Below are 18,617 nucleotides of genomic sequence, written 5' to 3' on the forward strand. Positions count from 1 at the left end.
ATCACTACTGTAATCACGTTTTTTCTACTTTTTTCCCCATTTACCCTTCTTTCCTCTGGAGATAACAATGTCCTGCATTTACTAAAGAACTCCATCTATTCATCCTCTGTCACAGCCCTGAGTACTCAGCAATAAGACTGTCTCCCACAATGAAAACACGCATTTAAATACTACTGCCACAATGAACAATTTCTATTTTGCTTCAGTAGAGATATGTAACAAAATTGGTATTTTTGTATAGCAGCCTTGCAGATTATGTACATGTTCAGTGTGGTCCTTGATTTTTTTCCTCCCCACCAATATCAAATTACTGTATATTGAATAAAAGCTAATTGCTTAGGAACACTCCTTTAATGTGCTGCAAACAATGTTAAAAAAATTAAGTTTTTTTAAGGAGTGAAATGGTGAAAATGGTGAAAATGGAAATAGCGCTTATATGGTTGACTTACAAATTATATTAATAGTAATACAATCCTGTGTTAATACTAATAGCAATAACATATAATTGAACTGTATTATAGCTCAGTATTACTTGCAGTGAGGTAGTTGTTTAGTAATATGTCACCTGCTTAGTAGCTATTTAAGCTTATATTAGCTTTTCTAATTAGATTAGTGATTAGATTTACACTGAGGGGAGGTTCAGGGATGGTCAGGAAGCAGCAGAAAGCAGACAGGGATGTCGCCATCCTTGGAGGGTCTGGACCTGGCTGGGTGAAGCCCTGAGCAGGCCCGTCTGGCCCCACAGCTGAGCCTGCTTGTATGCTTTGTATGCTTATGTGCTTTGTATGGAAGACTTGACCTGACTAATTAATATATTATGTTGCAGCTCCCTCTGCTGATCCAGACTTGTATCAAACCTAACTGCAACTTTCTGAGCACAGTTTGCTTTCTACAGAATGAATTTAAGGTGATCTTTTAAACTCAATTTTATAAACTACTCAATAACTGCTCACTTTACAGAGAATAATTAATTAGTAAAGATTAATTAAATGTAACCATTAAATATTAATTAACGTAGTGGACATCTAGATGCTTGATTCCTTCATGACAGGAGGAAAGCATCATGATTTCAATGGAGGACAGCTTGCAGGGAGGGCTGCAAGCCCTAGCCCTGCCATTGCTGCAGAACACAGGGGTATGCTTCAGAAAACTCTGCAGTACCTGTGCGAGGAGCATCACTGCAGTGCCTGGTGTATCCCTGGCAGCCTCCACTTGCAGGATCCTCACATGCCTCATGCTCTAAAGCAAGGTTGCAAAACAGTATTTGGACAACAACCCTCGTTCTTTCTTGGTGACTCCTCTGCTTGATCCCATTGCAGGTTAACCTGTAAGAGCATCTGGGGCCTTTTGGAAGTGACGTTTGGCGTGAGATGTTTTACCTGTCATGGGAAGAACATGGTATTTGTGGCTTAAAGTTGCTTTTTCGCTCCTTAAAAAAAAAAAGTGTTTCCCTTTTCTGAAGATTTCTATACACCACCATTCATGAAGGCATGGGAAGGCACCATGCAAAGCTCTTGGAAGACAATACAATTATGCCAGATCTTATTTTTACCTTTGGCAAGGCAAAGAATGAGAAATGGAAGGAAAGATTATCTAAATTACCTTTGCCTGTGCTATGTCAGTAAGTCAGTACAGTTCCTAAGTAACTTTCTAACAGAGAAATGAGCCTGGTTGCCCTCTTTTCATTATTGATAGATTGATCCAGGAAATTCTTACAGCTACTGTCATTTGAAGAAGGACTGATTTTCCTCTAATGCTTCCAGCATTCCCCTGTGAAATTAACATCATATTTCACTCCAACATTTTTTGTCTGAAGCCTTTTGCATCCTCATATAATAAGGCAGAACCAAAACTGGGGAGTTTAACATACAAAAGAGCAGTAGGAAAAAGCAGAAGGGTTGATGACTGTCATTAATGTTTATGGACAAAGAACCTGGTGAGTTCTTCCAGCAGTGCTGCTGAGAGCTGCTCACTGAAAAAAAAAAATAAATAATAAATAAAAGGCCAACCTGGGAGCCACATCTAAGCTTTCTTCTCAGTTTCCATGAGACTTCTTAAGCGTTCAGGTTCTCTGTTAACCAATGTGTATGAAATCTCTGCTCTCTTTTTCAGCAGGCATTTTGTACTTCGCAGTTGTACAGGGTTAGGGTTAACCCTAACCCTAACCTTAACGCTAACCTCCAAAAAAATGTAAAAGCTATTGCGCTGATATATTTTCTTTTAAATTCTGTGAAGTAGTGCAAGAGAATAACAGTTATTTCTGACTGAAAGCAACTGACAGACTCGAATTTTTCATTAGCTCAATTATTTTACTCCCCACTTTTTCATTAGATGGATCTGCAGTGGAAAACAAATCTCTGGGATAATTGTGTGCATTATTCAGAGCACGTGTTCCATAGGAAGCAAGAAGAAATTATGTTCAACCAATTAATGTCCATGAAGGATTTAGCAAGCTGGGTGGTCCAAAGATCCGACCTCCTATGTGAGGTAGTGAACAGAAAATAATCAGAATAATCATTGGAGTCGACTTTATGTGGACTTTACGTGTGGCCTCTACCAGATTCCACTCAGAAGAGGCACACTGGCAGGAACTACCCGTAATACTTCTGTGTTACAACATTCTTCATTTTTTGAATTTGTGTTAGTGTAAAAATTTCGAGAGGACACAGGCATGCTTATAAAATTACACTTCTCTTACAGTTTAGACTGACAGAGATGTGAAGAAGAGCAGTACAGCCTGAGCTCTGCAGCCTGATAGGTGCTCAATTTTTATGTAAATCCTAGGATTTAGGATTTAGAAGTCCCAAGTGCATGCTGTTACACTTCAGGCTCAAAGTCTGATGTCTCTTCTGCACAGTCTTACTGCAGAGGTCCATTTAGGATGTTTCTTGAAGATAAGTGTTTTCACAATGCTGAAGCCCACCTGCACCCATGGGGATACTTGGTTCCCACAGAGTGCGCCATGCTGAGAGTATATGATGTTATTCAATGGTAAAACTTCTCTCTGTAAGCACAAATGTGCAGTTCTGGTTAAAGGAACAAACCCAACAACTCCTTGCTTTTCCTGAATTCTCACATGTGATCCTACTGACTGGTCACTGAAAAGTGTCTTGTGGAAATGCCACTACATGAAAGCTAACTTTCCTGTGAAAAACAGGGTGCCAGTCTACATGGAAATTTGGGTTTGAGTATCAAATTGCACAAACACATTTCTTTCCGGTACAATTTAGAAATACTTCATCATTTAATTCATGTTCACAGTGGTCTGCTGGCCAGAAATTTGTGGTGTGTCATGGTTCATGGACTTGGAATCTAGGAAACCAGTGGTATCTGCTAGCCTCAGTGGCTTGTACACAACAAATTTTTAATGCAAGGCAAGGTCTTTTCCCCTGAACACAGGCTAAGAACATGTGTTCTGTGAACATGGAAGATCTGAGACACCTGTGAGGAAAACAAGACAGCAGCTCCCACACTGTCCTGCTCCCATAGCGTGAGCAATTGCTGCCCATGTCTTACCAGGGATGAGGGCCAGGAGCTCATCTGTTCCACGGGGCAAAGGCACTCCCCAGTGATGTGCCCACCCTTCGGCTATTCATTGGGAACATGAATTAAACAATAAAATATTTCTAAAATTCTCATGTTTAAAACACTGTGTTGCTAATACTGAGACAACCAGTGAGTATGTATCCCATGGCACTGAAACTAGGGTCTTCAGATTTAATAGTTCTAACCATCCTAAAAAACATTGAAAGTAGTCTTCTGGCCAGTTATTAATACTTTGAACTTTGAATCTGTGACATCATTACGCAGGGCTATCACTCAGCTACACAGAGACATAACTGTACATGGGAAAATGCCCCCTCACTTTGTAATTCTGTATTCACAAGAATTATTAATGTGCTGAGTGGATGCCACTGAGTTTTTAATGGAAAATGCAACTGAGGAACCAGTTTGTTACTCTTCTCAGGAAACACATCTAGAAGGAAATGTTGAAAATACCATAAATCCATACCTGCTGGCTGAGCTTGTGTCTATGAAAACTTTTCTGAACAAATTACGAAGTCCAAAGCACTCCAGCTAATCATTTCAAATGTCATAACATCAGGTGATAAAGTAGCACGGGGAGAAATGTTTTTGTCAGTTAGGACTGGATGAAGTAGCAGTTTGTGCTTGTGGGCAGCGCATCAAACCATTACAGCATGCCTGAAAAATGTGCATCATAGTTCAGAGCAGAATTTCACTGTGGAGCTCAATTCCATTGTAACTCTGGGAAAACAAAAATTTTGAAGAGTATTTTTCAAAATAAGCTAAGTGACCAAAGAACAAAGGTCCAGATTTGCAAACTGATGTAGAATCAGATGGGGCACGTGTTGAGCTCTCAAAACAGACTCCTGACACTTAAGCCTTAAAACCTCAACTGCATTTTTGAATTTGCTAGGTTCCTAATTCCTTTGTCAATTGATCTTTAGTGTGCTCTTCTTTTATATTGCTGTGATTAATTTAAAATCATAAAGTTTTTCTATATGAAAATGTATTTCACACAGTCGCAGCATGGCTGAGGGTGGAAGGGACCTCTGGAGGTCATCTTATTCAACACCTCATGCAAGCAGGGTCAACCTGGTCAGGTTGCCCAGGACCATGTTCAGGCAGCTTACGAAGATCTCCAAGGAGGGAGACTCCACAACTTCTCTATGCAACCTGTGCCACTGATGAATCACCTTTAGAGTGAAAAAATATTATTGTGGTTAAGTAATATTTCCTGTATTTCAGTTTGTCTGATGCCTCATGTCTTTTTAGCAGGCTCTACTGAACAGAATCTGTCTCTCTTCTTACATATCTAACCAGATATGCCTGTAAATATTTTAGTTATTTCTCTTGATATCAAACAGACGTAATCATATCAGAGCTAAGGGAGAAGTAGTATGAAACATTACCTATTCCCATTAGCTTGTTCATTGTCAAGGATGATTTCTGTTTATAAATAACTTGTAATGATCTCAGAATGCTTCATATTTCTCATTTCTTCCCTTCTTTGTTCATCTCTCTATTGGAAATCCAAATGGCTCTTCCACCCTTTAAATGAGTCACTGCCTTTTGCATGGTTGGATTTAGAGAGACATATACTTGACTCCTAATCAGCCTCCAGTGATTTTCAGGATATATATCTATCCTTTGTTATTAAACCACACACTAATAAGCCAAATCTGCAAAAGTGTGGATTTAAGAGATTAATATAAATCCTATTTACATTTGTCTCACTCAACAACAAAGGACACCACCTCTGGCTCTCTGGAGAACTGTGAAACTAAGAGCATTACTTCATTTTACCTATGGCTGCACAGGACTGCCAAGGATAATACCAGTTCAAAAGACAAGTGGAATTCATTTCAGTAACTTAAAAAGGAACTGCATTTTCACACGGAGTGAGGGGAATTTAATGAGGAAGTTCACAGCACAGCAGAAGAGACACGTTTCTTAAAAGTGACAAGAGCGCTTGTTTGAGCCCTGTTATTCCGAGATGCAAGCAGATCAGTATTTTCTGTATCAGAGAGGGAAGACCTACTGGTCCTATCCTCTTGAGCAAAAAAAGCCAAATGCTGCTGTGTTTTACAGCCTCAGATTCATTCTCTGCTGGCAAAAGGATATAGCACAAGTAGTTGTATAAAAAAAATGTTCCTCACATTGCTAAGTTGCCTAATTTTCATGCGTAGTCATCCATATTCTAAATACTGTATAAAAGAAAACCTTCTTTTGGAATTCTCAAATCACAGCCAGCATACAGACATCTAGCAAAACATACCTCTAGAGTCTGTTAAGCTATTTTATAAATCAAAAAGCTAGCTCAAATTCTGGCAAAACAATATTAAACAACACTCAGACAAAGTCTACTTTTTTCAATATATTGTTGCTCGAAGAATACTATTGTGGATAATTAATGATCAAATTCTAACACTATATTCAAAAGTGTGGTAAATGTAACTGCTGTAGGTTTTCTAGTAACTTACAAAAGTAAAAAACGAAGAAAGTCAACAGTTGACATTGTATGATGATATAACCGATTAGAAGTCCAACAGATTTCTCAATGGGCTAATAAATTTCCTGGCTTGTCCTACTGTATTTGGTTTTATTTTGCTTACTGCATTTTTCTGAAAGTCTCACAGAAACTTAGAACAGCTAAATTAAACTGAAATATGTAGCAAGTCTGACTCACAAATGCATGTCTTTCACATGTGGTCTTCCCAATGAGGTAATTAATGCATGGGCTTGCAACTAGATTACTAAATTTCCACTCTCATAAAAATGCCCACAAACTCCATGAAATTAGCAGAAAAGTAGTAGATAAAAGGACAGAAACTGTGTGTGGCAGCAAAGCTTCCGAATCATTTCAGAGTGAAACTGGAACAGCAAGAGTTTTGCACTGCGTTTCCATCGTAGCAGGTCAGAAGACAAGCCTCAAACAGCCTGGCTCCATCTAAGACGCACTCCTGCACTAGCTCCATGATTTTTCCTTTAATAGACCCTCAAGGTAAAAGTTTGGCCCAACCACAGTGGCCAGCTTCAGAAAGAAACAGCAGCCAACAAATTCATCAGGGAATAGCTGTTAAAAAGGGCTGTTTGCTGCCAGCACAGACCTTTCTCTGTGATCTCCAGTGCTCACTTAAATTCATCTTTGACAAAAGCAGCAAGGAGTACCCACTGAGCTGACCCACCCTGGACTGTATCCTGAAGATACAACCCCTCTTTGGTCTATTTGTATCATCTGGGTCCAGCATTTCAAACACAATACTACCCCGTGTCCACTGTTAAACCCTACCCAACCAATCCTGAGCTTAACTCACTGAGTATCCTGTTAACTCCAGGAGGGAACAGAGCAATTAAAGAGCCATGCTGGGGACATGGCTTTCTTGTGCACACCAAAACACCATCGCCAGAATGTTTTCCAAACCTTCTTTGCATATCCCCACTGTCCTCAATTTCAGAAGAGAAATAACTTGAGCACAGAGACTCAGCCCAGGTCTGACTGCCACTCACTAGTCTTAGAAGCAGTCTTGTATTAGGGCTGCCTCCTCTTTTCACAGCACAATAACAACCCCATCTGTAACCCCAGCCATACAGTTTACCCAATAATACATGCCCAATCAGCAGAGGACAATTAGAAAATAGTTTTTTGGTAGGCAATGTACGTGGAGCCTATTCCCCTCTTCCCTTCACATCTTCCCTTTCCCTCAGGTAGCTGCCAGGCTTTACTAGCATCTTGGCACAGCCAGCTTCCCAAAAATCTAACCCCAATGCTCATTATAGCCTTAACCTTTAAGATAGGAACTGGCTGCATTGCTCACATCAGAAGGGAATGCTCTCAGGGAAGCAGCTGCACAGCCCTGTCAGCCTCCTCTCATCACAGCGGTTACTTCATCTCCCCTTGAGGTCCAGAACAATTATCTCATTCAAGCTGTGCTCACGGATGGAGCTTAACTCCACAGCACCAAGATGAACGCACACACAAACAGCGGGAGGTTTGAAATCAGCTGGCACAGCCCTGGCCTCAGCATGGCTCACCTTCTGAAACATGCCATGACCATGAGGAATTAACCACCCTGTGCAATATCTGCAATTTACAAAACAGCTACAAAAAAGATGGTTAACACACTAAGAGGGTGCAGCTGTACCTATCAGGGTAATGGTGATAACAACCACTACTCAGGACCTACCAGTGCTTTGACATCTGTTGATTGCTTCTTGGCACTTCCATCATGATGGTGCAGGCAGAGAGAGCTGTCAAGGAACCAGCCAAAAAGATATGAAAGATATGAAAGATATGAAATGATCTTTTTGGAAATTAACTAAACAGCAAAAAAAAAAACAAATAAAGATTATGTCACACTGTCCTTTCTGCAGGATGTAAGGCTTGAAGAAAACCTGCAAGTACAGCACATCTCACTGAAACAAAACAAAACAAACAAACAAAAAACCAACCAAACAACAACAACAAAACACCAAACCTGAAGCATTTGACTACAACACCAGTTACAGTTATTCTGTACTAGAAGACGCTAAAGCCTAACATTAGCACCAAATGTGTCCTGTGGTGAATTATAAGGTGAGTGGCAGTCATTTCACCTTAGCTAACACATCCACTGAATTATTTCAGGGCATCTAAATTGGGAATTTTTTTTGCTGGGGCTACCTTCCTGTAGTCAGAGTAGTTCAGCTCCTCAAAACAGAATTTTTGAAAGCACTTAAAGAGTTAAGGGAATCAGAGAATTTGAGAGTATCTGTTTTGGAAGGGATCCACAAGGATCATTGAGTCCAGCTACTGGGTTCCCAAAGGACTACCTCCCCCCCAACTCCCCCCCCCAAAAAAATAAAAAATAAAAAATCAGACCATGTCCAAACGCTTCTTGAACTCCAGCGGATTCAGTGCCATGACCACTGTCCTGGGCAGCCTGTCCAGTGCCCAACCACCCTCTTGGTGAAGAAGTGGTTCCTCCTTAAAAGAAGCTGTGCCTGCAGGAAAGGTATGACCTCAAGAGCACTGCAAGCTCGGTGTCTATTCATTATTTATTAAAAATGTATTATTATTTTTTTTAAAGGAAAAAGAAAGCATAATAAGGGGGGAGGAGGGAGAGCAGGTAAGAAGAGGGACCCTTCAATCTTTCAGATTCATCCAATCCTTCACATCCAATCCAAGCATGCATGCGGATTTTTATCTCCTTAATTAAGAAATTAATTCATATCAGCAGAATCAAGCCTTCAGTACGTATTACCATTACATTCAGCACAGAGCGCATAAGCCTTTACATTAGAGAAACCGATGTGGACCTGTAGGTCCCCGATACGTGTAGAAAAACCCTGTCATGAAATTCGGGAAGGCAGCTTGCACAAGGAGGGCTGCCCCCTGCACCGGGCTCACTCATTTGATTAGGACCAGAACTGCCAACGTCTGCCCTGTCTCCTGGAAATGTTGTTAGCAGGCCCTCACACCAAGCCTCCTCTCCCCTCGTTCTGGTGTGGGCGTTTGGGGAAAACAGGAAAGGAGCAGCACATGCCTGTTTACAATAATCATTACCAGGAACTAAGGGATAAAGCTGCTTCAAATGTCATTAACTAAGCACGTACTGTTAGAGGGAGCGGGCTGGAAGGCACAGAAATCACGCTTTTAACCGTTTCTGAGGTTCCCAGGCTGAGATCAGGATAGATGATTTTGCAGGAGGTTTACCGGCACCATCTAGCGTTGGCACTTGAAATATGCACGACGTGGCACAACCCGGCGAAAAGTCCTTGGGGACCCCCATCACTGCTCTGGTAGCAGCTAAAAAGGTGGGAGGAAGATGTACAGACTTCGCTACTACATCGTTCATCAGGATAAAGCATAAAGCAAGCAACCTCGATGACAATAAATGGCATGTCGTGGAGCCCATCTTTCCAGGAAATGAGGTACAACATGGTGACAGCTTCAGAAAATTGGGCAGCTGACACACTCGGACACCTTTAATGTGCTGAGCTTTGCGCTCCAGACTGGTCTTGCTGAAGCCAGTGGTTCTAGGCTAAGAATTTTATCTCCGCTTTATTTATATTGCTTAGACATAACGAAGCAAGGAGAAGGCTTGTTTTCATAACTTTTTAAGACTGAGTATTAGAACAATATCTGAACACACACAGGTTTTGCAGGTGAGTCTTTCACGAGCAGCATATTTCATATGAGCACCCGTGCACACAGCAGCCACCATTACGGCAAGAAAGAGGTCCTTTGCCCAACTCCAGTCCCCCAGCCACCATATAACAGGTCTGGCAGTATCACTGTGTCCTTTACAGTGAACTCAGCAATTTGGAACTCAGGGTCCAAAATCAAAAATAAGACAGCATTATACATTATTACATCTTTCATCAAGAGATTTGTGATCACTTCCAGGCACTCTTAGAACTGATATTCAGAGTTATAGTCTTGGCACAAGCCTTCACCAACAGGTAACCTAGCCAGAGGTCAGACTGATTTGCCCTGTGTCTGCAGGAATCAATGTGAGGTATTCAAAAGTGCACAGACGGGGCCAAGAGACTGTATTGAGCCAAACAGGAAAAGTCACAGGTAAATGCATGGGCAAGTATTTTTTTAGCAGCTAAATTAAATAATAAACGAGTGTTATTCTTTCACATTCTATATATACTATTACTTCCTGCATAATTCCACTAACACCTTAGCACAGATCTTTAATCTTATTTCAAGATGGAGAACTCAGAACTCAAACATAAGGAGAAAAAGTTCATTCTGTGATTAACTCCATTCTAGTCTGATTTACTAAGGGTAACTTAGCCCATTGTTCTCAAAATTTGCCAACAATTAGTCATTTAATATTTGCTAGTTTTATTCTTAAGTAGATAAGTGAGCATTTCCTCTCTAACATTTAACATATTTCAAGCAGATTGTGACGAATCCCAGGCCTTATGAGGACAGATTTCCATCTAGAGTGAAAGTTGCTATCTTTCTTTTGTCTTAAAATCCCTTGTCTTTTAAAAAGTTGGATATGATTATAAATGTTTGTGTGCTGTTCAGGGGAAGAAAAGGTTGATCAAACTATGAAAATAAAAGAGGTTATAAAAAATAAAGAGGTTATAAGGGCAGAATCAATGAGAAAATCTGAGCACAAAGTGGTTAAAACAAAATTATTGAACTTTTAACTCAGGCTGTTTTGCTGTACTGGAAAACTTAGTGCTTCTGTGAGGTTTTGCATGGTTTTCAGATTGACCACAAACTTCCTTATACTGCTGAAAAACTGAAAGATAATGATTATGGCCAATTATGCATGCATGCAAAAGGATTTTTTTTTAACTTGATATTACCATATGATAAGACATATATATATATATATATATATATATATATTTAAAAGAAGAAGGCCAAGTTTGAAGTTAGCAGGGAGTAAATGCAGTGTGGTGCTACATACTTCCTTACTTTTGGAGATGTGGTCATGCTCATCCACATCACACTTTGGTGGTAAATGTATAAATGTATTTTTTTCTTTCCTAATTGCTATAGAAAGTACAGTTACAAAATTACTGTTTTCCATTCCTTTTTCTCCATCACTCCCTGGTGCACAGTAAATATCAATGTGTTAAGCTGTGTTATGAATGCTAGTCTAACAACACATTTTGAAATATACACAAAATATTACTTTCTGCTTGTGTTCCTCCCACTTCTATCACTTTAATAATTCTATTTATGGCCACTCATTTGCTTAAGCTTTTAAATATGGTGAAGAAGCTGGAGACATCCATCAACATGTAAAACACTTTGATCCTTGTTTTTCTGCATCAGACTGGGAAATCCCCATGAATAATAAGAAAGGAAATCTAGGGGGTTTCCCTGAAGATCAACAGACTCTGAGTGTCTTCCAAAGCACTGTGCAGCAGGAGCGCTAACAATTGAGCTGGGAACTGTGTATGTGAGTAGGAATGGTTCAGTGGGTATGTGTAGGCTAAGCTTTTGCAGGAAACAAATAGTAACTAAGACTTATCTCTTCAAGTAAGATGTTTTCTCTTCCCTTGCTCTCCATTACATCCAGGAAACAAAGAACCACAGAGAACATTTAAGTGGCTTTCAGCATTGCATGAGGCAAGTAAGTGGCTGGAACAGATGGATAAAACATTCAAAATAATCATCACTTCACTGAAAAAAGAAGTAGCGCAGGGACAAAAACTATTCAAAAGTCACAAGTAAATTCATCAAAGTGTGTCTGAAGAAAAAAAAAAAAAAGCTTAGGAAGATTTTTAAGATATCACAACTATTTGTTTTCCAGCATTACCCAAACTGAATATTATACCATTTAGAAAAGTTCAGTATTTATTCACCTTTATCCAAACACTTTTACTCCAACTTCTGAAAATGCAGTTGATTGAGAATGGGACCTAATTTACAAACAGAAAAAGAAAAAAAAAAGAAATATAGGGTTAAATAATCTAGAAATGATGAGGAGATGAGCAGAATATGTAAAATGTTTGGTCTGAGGGAGAACAAATAAATCTGGGTGTAGTTCTTGGTTTGCTTTGCAGAAAGCTGTTCTGCTTCAGGCTGACTTCAGCTGATTTCTACTCTTTGTTCAACCAGGAGTTCTTGCTGTTTAGAGAGCATAACAAAACTGAATTTAACATGTTAGTCTGTAATAACCTCTCTAATTACGATTCAAAATGTTGCACACACCTAAGTGCAAGGATCCACATCCCGAAGAGGTGATAACACTGATTTTGCTGCATCTTCCTCACCTCAAGCACCACAAGATCCGGATGCACTTCAGGCTTCCGCTGATATCCATGCAGCCTCTGCCAGGCCACATACGTCTGCATTTCAAACAGACTTTGTCTTTTCCCTGAGAAGGTATAATATTGCTGGGTAAAGTGAGGGGATGCAGTTGTCTCATACTACTGGGAGGCAGGCAGTATCTGATAAGAGCAATAAAAAACCTATATGTTACAGACGAGCTGCCCTGAAAACAATAAATGAGGAAGCAAAGCATGGCATCATACAAAAGATTATTTGTCATGAGGCTATTTGAGGACTTGTGCCAGTAAATACTGCCAGTAGAAAAACTAATGTGATGGGTAAAAAAGAATTCATTGTGCTTTGCCCAGCTTCACCAACACCAAACACAGGTCAAATGCAGATGCCACAACATTCAGGTCATGAACAATGAAATACAGCAATACCTTGTTTTTCTAGTGCCTCCACCTAAAATGTCAATGTTAATGTACATATTTTCTATTGGAAAATACAGAGCCCCTGACTGGTCAGTGATAACTCTGTGTCTCAGCTCTGATCCTAGTATCATTTTCTTATCCTACATTAAGCAGACTTTGGATAAAATGGAGAGTAATTATTGGAACACAAATATGTCTTCTTCTTCTGTCTGAAGGTCAAACTCATCACATCTTTCTCTTTCTGCCCTCATACATGCCATTTTGTGCAATACCACATGTGCAAGGATGTTGTGAGAGCAGATTCTGAATCAGGATGCCCCAGGAAATTGTATGGAGACATGCCCCATTTCTGGACCTAACAGAGACGTGAAAAACATGCAGAACATCCATCTTCATGTTAGTGTAGGTCTTAGACTGCTCAGAGACACAGCCCATGGTTCCTAATAACTTTCAGGTAAAAATATACAAGAAATGTGTAGAATTGGTGCTAGAGCACATAACACACTATTTAAGTAGTGACTCCTAGTTCTCACTTTAGCTACCAATATAATTTTTTGGACCTAGCAACAAGTTCCTTCCATTTCCTACATTGGAGGGAAAGAAAAAAAAAAAAAGAAAAAAAAAAGAAAGGTCGTAAAGGTTGTAAAGGCAAAATCAATGAGAAAATCTGAGAACAAAGGAAGAAAGGGATTCAAGAACATTTACTGTTTAATGTTTATTGAACATTTAGCTCTGTCTCTCTTGTTCTCTTGTTTTACTGGAAAACAGTGCTTCAGGACACAACAAAAACTAAAAACATAAATTAATGCAGTTCTAGATTGATATAAGAGACAAAAATTGATGGTTATTAATCTAACACACTGCAGGTGTTTTTCCAGTATTTCATCTTTTTATTTGTTGCACTACCCTACTTAGAATTTCCTTAATCAATCATCTCTTTTATGTTCCTTTCACATGCATGTTTCTTTCTCTCTCTGAACTTATCTCCATGAAAGTCATCTTTGTTTTCCTGACTTCCAAGGGTAGTGATCACTAACACCTAAGTTAGTGATAAGATTTAAATCTGCTAGACTTTATTCAGTCATCTGTTGCAACAATTGACACAGCATTAATAGAAATGCTATGTTATTGTAAATGCTAGAAGTTCATAGACTTAAAGGACACATCCTGCATTTTTAAGCCAAGTGACTGACCTAATTGGTATCATTTTTACACACCTCCAATCCTTCCCATTAATACCTTCCATGTTTGCTGTTCATAAGGATCATCTCGAACAGAAATCTACCATTGTTTACCAAGCAGCCCACAACAATTCACTTTCATATTCACCAGGCTGTCTGTTTGTCTCCCTGAAAACCACGTGCTCTCTTACATAAATTTTTGCCTCCCTCTTTACAAGGATATTGAACCATAATTTCAAGCCACGCACATCCGTACGTGCGGAAATAAGCTTGCCTTATTGTTGTTGTTGGGCCTCCTGAACGTGGAAGAATTCAGGTCTTGGGGTGTTGTTATCTTACGCTATGCAGTGGGAATTTACAAACTAACCACAACAGACTCTGATTCATCTTTCTACTGCTGAATTTCACATTCCTCTCTCAAACACCTGAAAAGACCATTCTTAATCATAAAGCAAACTAATTTTTACTCAGACACCCAGGGTAAAAGTGGGAGCTTAACTATTTGCTTTCCTTCAGAATAGTCTTGTTGACTAGATTTCTTTTCTTATGGTCAGTTTCCACTTTGCTGAATTTCCTTGCTTTCTTTCCATGCCCTCACAGAGCGGGCATGGTGCTCTCCCTGGTCATCTCTCTAGGCGATATTTCTAGGTCATCTCTCTCATGTCTCTGGCAGCACTTAACTGCCAGCCCTGCTTTTGCTCTGTCCAATGCACAAATAAAAAGGGTGGAGATGGCTGTTGACTAGGAAGACTGGTACTTTGAGGATGCTGAAGAAATGCCTGGAGAAACAATTCAAGTGGAGCAAGGGAGGGATATCTCTGCTGCACATACTGGTCAGACACCTAGCAGAAAGTGTGGGAAAAAAGTGGAAAAGAAATCCATCAACTTATTAACTTGGTATGCCTAGCAGTGTGAAAGAAGATTTGATGATCATGAGAAGGGACAGATGATCCAAATCCAAGTCAAATATTCATGGCCCTATCTGCCATGGACCTTCATGCTATAGGACCTTCTATATCAAAAGATATCCTGGTGGTCTTCAGGGATTCTCACAGGACCATGACCAAAACCTAATGAAAGTTCACTCTATGGATGAAGCTGAATTGGTGCAAGAGATCAGCAAAGTCTGAAAAGGTCTTCCATTGTAATTTTTCTTTGGTAAGTGACAGAAACATCAGCCACTCTCCAGGTACATGACAGTAGGAAATGCAGAAATTAAATTAATCTTCTATATCCAGACCAAGCAGTTGTGAAGGCCAGAGCAAGGTGCTCTGAATAAGAGGAGCTTTACCATTGCTTGCTTCCTTGAATTTGAGACACTCTATTATTCTGTGAAACAGAAGTAGTTATCAAGCAGTAATTTAGCTGCAACACTTAGTTTAGGAAATAAGGATGGACAGGTATGGCCTGAGGATGGCTCTCCTCTTAGATAGCTCTCTTCTTGATGCCTATCACTTCTACTGCTCATAAAGGCTTTATGGATTTTTTAAAATTGGATATCATATTGAGTTCAAAGTGTTGTATCACTGCTAATCTACACTAAAAGCCAATAGATTAAAAAAACAGAGGTATCAATACCTCAACAGAGGTACCAATACCTCAACATTATGCTGAGGTAACCTGAACCACTTGGCATCAAAAATTTAATCTACCAGCACAAGTAATGAAGTGAAAGACTAGGTTAAAACACATACACACACAGAATTTGAAGGACTTCTGTTCTTGTTGAGATTCTTACCTTTTAAAATCAGTGGGATTTTTTTTATTCCTACTTGATGTTCATTTTTAATAACACACAAAAGCTAGTTTTTAAGAACTACCCCCCATCTGCAAGACATATTATGAAAAGAACCTTTACTGGTAGTAGAGTCTCACTGTGAAGGAAATACTCTAAAAAAAAAAAAAGGACTTAGTGTGTCAAAGGGTCACAAAATGGCAAGCATAAGAGGAGTGAACATATTAAACCTTCAAAAAATGTATACATCTTCTAAACATCCCTAAAGAATTCTCCAGAAGTTCTACATGAGCTGGCAACTGATGCCACTTTTCAACTGCTAAAAATGAAACCTTACATGATGGTTTGCAACATCTTAATAATCAGCAGAAGGCCTGTGCAGTCCTGCAGTCCACTACAGGCAGGTGGATAATAATACTAATATGTACAGCAACAATAATAATAAGTACAAAGCAGGTGATGTGCAATGCAATTGCTCACCACTCAGCCTGCCCCTGAGCAGCATTCCTCCCCACCCCAGCCAGCCAACCCAAATTAATTGCTCAGCATGACACCACATGGTACGGGACATCCCTTTGGCCAGTCTGGGCCAGCTGTCCTGGCTGTGTCCCCTCCCAGCTCCATGTGCAGCCCCAGCTTCTTTGCTGGCAGGGCAGCTGAAAGGTCCTTGTCTCTCTGCAAGCACTGCTCTGCAACAACTGAAACTTCATGTTTTCAATGTCATTCTCATCCTAAACCACAAATACGGCACCATACCAGCTACTAGGAGGAAAATTCACTCTATCCTAGCCAAAACCAGGACACAGCAAGACACTTGGCATCTGTAATTTTTCATGTAAGGTTTTCCCAGTAGTAGAATTCTCCCAGGGCAGAAGTATACCCTCCACAGATATTATTTCTGAGTGAAATAAGTGCTCATAAAAATATCAGTCAAGTAGAGGTGGAAGCAAAAAGGGAATCTGTTAAAATATTTCAGCTGTTTTGGAGGGACAAATTGCAGAGCAGTTCCCACAGATCTTTGAGGATGTCAACAAGGAGGCCAGTTCTGGTAAGTCATTATGGCTTGATTCCATATTTACTGAACCTCAAGCAAATATATCTGCTCACTTAAATCAGAACATCTTTTCTACTTCTTCTGAGGCACTCTGTTATTTAATTTCCTTCAATGAAATAAGTTTCATGTAATGAAGAAAACATCCTTTATACTTTTTTCCTGACTCCACTCAATACTGGATAAAGAATGTTAGAAAATGCTTTGTGCAAAACAGGAAGGAACTCTGTATTTTGTGATTCAGAACAAATTACATGGTAATAAAATAACACAAGATCAACCACAGGCCTTTACACCCATATCAAAGGCCTTCATTTTCTAGAGCTTTCATTTTACTTGTTACTTCAGATTGCTCCAAAAAGTAAAGCAGATTGCAAAGCACTTTGTGTCAAATTCCTGGCCAATGCACGTGACACAGATGATTAGCAATAACACAGTATTTCTGAGTAGTTATAAGATTGCAAAAGTGAGCCTTATGTTTTTAGAAAAATGATGACCTACAAATGCTGTTGTACACTTCAAGTACATCAGGCTCTGTGTGGAAAGCTAAGTGTTTAGTTACAATTCCTATGGTTACTGAAGAGGACTCCAACATAGCACATGACTGGTTTTCTGTGCATGCCTTGGGAGATTTATGGAGAGTCCCCACCAGATTTAAGAATGATTCAATATCCTGTAGAAATCTGTAGAGTCCTCTGTAATGGCATCCCAAACACACAAGATCTTAGGTTAAACAGAGTTCAGCTTCATCTTTCTGGCTAATACTTCCTGCAAATTTTTGCTGTTTTCCAAATTAACCATCTTTTAAGTTTCTCCTCCCTAAATTGCTGGGTTCAGAATTGAAGCGAAACACTGACCATATGAAAGTCAACGAGTAGTCTGCCATATTTACCTCAGCTGAGAAGAATTTCACCAACTGTACTCAACTTTGTTATTACTGGTACTTCATTGGTTGCAACTTGTTTCTTCATTGTAATTCTATTTAACCAAAGACTTTGGATGTCACCCAGAAGTTCACATAAATTATATTGTAGTTTACTTGAGACTGACCTCATTTATGTCCTATGGCCATAAAAAGCCTTGGCAGTCTTTTCTGCCAACTCTCTTTTCTTTCTAAGACCAGTAGAATCTCTAATCATACTTTCTAGAAGTGATGTGGATTCTTGTTGCCATTGGTAAAGCGACTATCAAGGTAAAGGTCATGGTGAGAGCAAACATCTTTTAAGGCAGACTGCAGAAGGAAAACCAGTTATAATTTCAAATTGCAGCACACTTTACTACACGGGTAGGGCTATTGTTTTCTTATTTATATATCAGAAGACTCAAACTTAAAAGAAATAGCACACTTATATGTCACAGACTAAGTTACCTTGTCGCAAATATCTGCATAGGCATATTTGCAAGACAGCAGTGCACAAAGCAGTTGCGTAGTCCATACCACTGCAATATGGCTCAAGTTGTTTATCTCCTTCACAAAGTCATCAATATTGCTAGTGTGGTCTGTGTGGTTGGGCAGGGTACTTACATTCTGAACCTCCAACCTGGCTATTGTCTATAAAAAATTCTTTTAAACACAGAAAAGGTGTCATAAGGGTATAACTCCAAATTCAGCCTACACACACTGTAACTCATACTTCAAATATTACACAAGTCTTAGTGTTCCAAGCACTTCCTAGAACTGGGATTTTTCTGCAAGTCTTGAGAAGATCTGTTTTTGTGGGATGAAAGATCATTGAGAAGGTTACATGAATTTATTTATTCTAAATAAATTCACATGCCACAATTCTCCAATGTGTTTTTCAACATTACAGTCTTGCTGAATTAGTCAGCAGTAATTAGTTACACCAAGTTATTTTATGTCCTCCTCTCCTCTCCTCTCCTCTCCTCTCCTCTCCTCTCCTCTCCTCTCCTCTCCTCTCCTCTCCTCTCCTCTCCTCTCCTCTCCTCTCCTCTCCTCTCCTCT

General features: G+C 39.6%; 1 long non-coding RNA gene across 1 annotated transcript; it reads right to left on the reverse strand.

Annotated features, from left to right (window-relative positions):
- Nucleotides 1-6,488: 6,488 nt before the first annotated feature.
- Nucleotides 6,489-9,422, reverse strand: LOC136789073 (uncharacterized). The gene is made up of 3 exons (XR_010827848.1): nucleotides 9,118-9,422; nucleotides 8,384-8,505; nucleotides 6,489-7,773 (listed from the first exon to the last, which is right to left on the reverse strand). It is a non-coding gene; the product is annotated as an uncharacterized lncRNA (long non-coding RNA).
- Nucleotides 9,423-18,617: the final 9,195 nt, after the last annotated feature.

The sequence above is a fragment of the Anser cygnoides genome, chromosome Z (assembly GCF_040182565.1).
Source record: "Anser cygnoides isolate HZ-2024a breed goose chromosome Z, Taihu_goose_T2T_genome, whole genome shotgun sequence".
NCBI classification, from domain to species: domain Eukaryota; kingdom Metazoa; phylum Chordata; class Aves; order Anseriformes; family Anatidae; genus Anser; species Anser cygnoides.